Source organism: Mytilus galloprovincialis, chromosome 7 (genome assembly GCF_965363235.1).
Source record: "Mytilus galloprovincialis chromosome 7, xbMytGall1.hap1.1, whole genome shotgun sequence".
NCBI classification, from domain to species: domain Eukaryota; kingdom Metazoa; phylum Mollusca; class Bivalvia; order Mytilida; family Mytilidae; genus Mytilus; species Mytilus galloprovincialis.
Genome location: NC_134844.1, coordinates 17,433,470 through 17,437,360, shown reverse-complemented (window position 1 = coordinate 17,437,360; position 3,891 = coordinate 17,433,470). Strand labels below are relative to the sequence as shown.

Below are 3,891 nucleotides of genomic sequence, written 5' to 3'. Positions count from 1 at the left end.
TTCATGTATTTCTATTTAATGTCAAATGTTTTACTTGGTACAAACGACACAAAGAACATCTGCTTCATTGCTATACGGAGGACATCTCAAACTACCACACTTGGTTCGAATAGCATAAAACAATGCGCCATCTCCACTTCCATTTTTATTATCCAAAGGTTCTGCATTGATGTCCACACAGGCGAAGTCCTGTCTATAATGAGTTATATGGTTACTCATAAGGTACCCATGATATTCTGAATTCCATCCCTTATAGCAAGTCTTTCGACCTAACAAAATTATAAGCAAATAATAAATCGAAATGTGGTAGCTATTTATTATAATAAGGGAATAATGTATGGTACGGATTTCCGATTTGTACGTACTAGTACAATGTAGTATAACTCTATTCTATACTCGATACAGTAAGCAAAGTAAGGTTAGTATTAATTAATATGTGTTAAGTGACTAATTGTTAAGATATGATTTTGAAGGAAACCCGGTGTTCTGTTACATTGTACACAAAAACACACAGTTATATAAAACAATACGTTCCTGAGAGTACATGTATATTTAGAAATTGATGAGTCAGCAACCACTTTGAATAAAAAGTCTTTTATAATTTTTCAAAAGTCATCGATAGCAAATTGTTAAAATTCTTGTTATTTAACGTTGTATTGTACGTTATTTCAGGTGTGACAACTGAAACTGATTAATGCACCTGGTATAATCAGGACAGCTGAACTCCGTTGTTTGTAGCATACAGCACATGGCACTTCCTTGTCGTGCATACTTTCTGACCAGCCTGAAGGTTTGGATGAAGAACCAAGTTCATATTCACCACCATATACTTGAGCATTGCTATAGGATTGATGATGTCCAATCTCTGGGTCACCAGGGAGACATAGATAGTTCACTCCGCCGCCTTTATTGGAATGGGAATTTCCACCGACTTGACCTTAAATCAAACATGTCTCTAAGCTTTACCATGATAATGATGTAAGACTTGTGAACTTAATCATATTAAAACATTTCAATATGGTAAGCATGCATTATATACTGTAGGCATATGCTATGGTGCTATAAAAGTATGTATATATATATTTCTCTAATTATTCGTCAATTTATCCCTTTCTGCACCCATTGTATAAAACAAATTTAATCAACGTATGGTTCGTTTGATCTCAGTACTTCATTGGTTAAAATCCGATTATGACGTCGAATTTTCTTTTCTTGCTTTCCTCTGAATTTCCTATTGTGACGGCATGAAAAAGGCGACCATGCCTGATGACGTCACATAGAAAGAACACATCTTTTTGCAGATCATTCAAAAAGAAGGAATAAGTGTGCCTGCATAAGGTTAGAAAATCATTAGAGAAACAGATTCCACCACCAAATCTCGTGTAATACGATATTTATCCACTCTCGACAGTTAAATTTTAAATATTTAAAACGCTCGGGCAAGCCTCGCGTTTTAAATTTGAAAATTTAACTGTTTCGAGTGAATAAATATCGTATTACACTCGATGCAGTGGTAGAATCTATATATATATAACAATAGACTATGTTTGATAACACGCACGATATCGCAAAGAATAATTTGATAAACACTATTCAACACTTAGATATGATATTGTTATGGAACTTTTATAGAAGCAATTTCATTCACCTGTATACACCATTTCAGATTCTTTTGGACAACTTTTCATTCCCCAACGCACATAAGTCACTCCTGCAAACATGAAAACAGACAAAATATACCAGGCAAATTACAATAGCTGTACTTGATGACATAGTTGTTTGAATAATTAATAACATCTTGAAAGATTGATAAAAATGATTATGTATTATACATTATTGTTTCAATTCATCATACATCAATTTTAACCGATGCAGGGTGTTCTATTTTGGTATATATCGTTACTGTTTTGTTTGATGAAATCATGAGTTTGAGCCCATATCATAACATATTAATTTGCATTACACAAATTTTTAACTCAGGTTAAGGTTAAAGCTTTAATCCTTATATAATAAAAATTAGTACACATTGAAAAACCTGTATTTGATGTTTTGGCTGGCTGAGGACATTTATCTCGTCTTGACGTATGTAGATAATGTTTCATCATATCTATCAGAGACTGATCAGATGCCGAAAGAGCATAATCTTTACATTCATGGTTTTGGACAACCACAACAACAGCTGTAAGCAAAAGTGTCCCTAATGGAAAACACATATCAATTCTGTAAATGAAATTAATAATTGGTGTTTAATTATTCTAATATGAAATGACTGTTTATTCTTCTTCTCTATAATAATCATTATTCAAAGTAATGTTCAGTTGTGAATTTCTCAACATGTTTGTATGTACATATGTGTATGCATGTGCATTTTAGGTAGTTTCAAATTAATATTTTTTAACCTTGAGTTATATATTAGGCCAGTGTAGTTATAAATTAAGTCAATTTGAATTATAAGTTAATTAAAAAACGTATTTACATACCTTTATGTCTTTTCAGTTTTAATCTTTAAATTGTATTGTAAACTGTTGCCTTATATATATTTTATTCTTATAGAAAGGATAATGAGTGATTTGCGTGACATGTAACAGATATTGTTATTCACATATCTATAAACATATATATAATTCGTCTAAATAACAATGCTAGGTGCAAATTTGTGTTCTTCCCTTGCCTGAATTCGAATTCATTCTAAGAAATATCGTTACACAAAATCACCTTGCCCTACCCCGGGCGCGCTTTCGATGGCCGTTTGCTTCATTACCTTGTCAGTTTTTATCTAGCGTTGTAACACTGTACATGATATATAAGACACGAAGATAGAACATTACAGATCAGCTCGTCGTGACCCTGATAGGGCAGTAAGTTTCATATTTGGGGTTTATGCCATCACCTATTAATGTTATTTTATTGGGGGGTTTATATTTAACACAAAACTTCACTTGAAAAGGCCTGTGTGTGATAAATTTCGTATATAGTTCATTGACCCTATGGATCCATAGAAGTTTTCTAAAACACTGGAAAACCATATTGAAAGTAATCAAACTCCAACGGAATTCTTTTATAAAATGACAACGTTTAAAACGCAAACGCATCAAACGATTGGAAACAATATTCTTGACTTAACTATAGCTTATAGTAAATGTATTTCAAAATATTTCATAAACAAACATCAAAGCACAAATAAACATTTTTCAGTTAAAACCTGTTCATATCTGATTTGTTTCACGAATTTGATACAAAGTTTTATTAATCAATGTATCTAAACAGACATTATATTAAAGACGTGAGGCATAATCTGTACGGGTTCATTATTTTGTTCATTCCTTTTTCTTCGTGTAATTGTCATCAACATGCATCTTATTGTTATTAAGTATTGCATGCTTTGAAATTCAGAATTTATCTGAATAGGGTGAAAAGGATGCGACTGGTTCAAACTCTTTAGCTTGCAAAAATGATTTCAAACAGATCAGTGACCACGTAAAAATATTTAAAAGTAAGACTATAAATGCGTACATTAGACGTTAAGGTATACTGAACATGTTTGTAGTATCATCACTTTGCATTATATCATTCTTGTACTGTATCATTGGATTCAATAGTTACCTACATAAGTATAATCATAAAATGTGTTGAAATAGGTTAAAATGATGTGGATGTAAAAAGGTCAGTAGTAAAGATGAAATAAATGTAATAGTAATTTATTTTACTAGTTTATACATCACACATTGAAATTTATAACTAGAAAAAGAAAAGGTGGTAGTATTACAATGTCACTTACCCAAGATTCGACAATTGGTTTCAATTGAAACTATCTTTAAGGCTTCAATTTATGAAATTTCACCTGCGATATCATGACTGAAGTTCAACATATACAACGTTAGACAACTAATA

At 31.7% G+C, this 3,891-nt stretch overlaps 1 long non-coding RNA gene across 1 annotated transcript; it reads right to left on the bottom strand.

Moving 5' to 3' along the window:
- LOC143082440 (uncharacterized) lies at window positions 1–2,216 on the bottom strand. The gene is made up of 4 exons (XR_012980392.1): window positions 2,036–2,216; window positions 1,649–1,711; window positions 701–937; window positions 1–269 (listed from the first exon to the last, which is right to left on the bottom strand). It is a non-coding gene; the product is annotated as an uncharacterized LOC143082440 (long non-coding RNA).
- Between the last annotated feature and the right edge of the window lie 1,675 nt (window positions 2,217–3,891).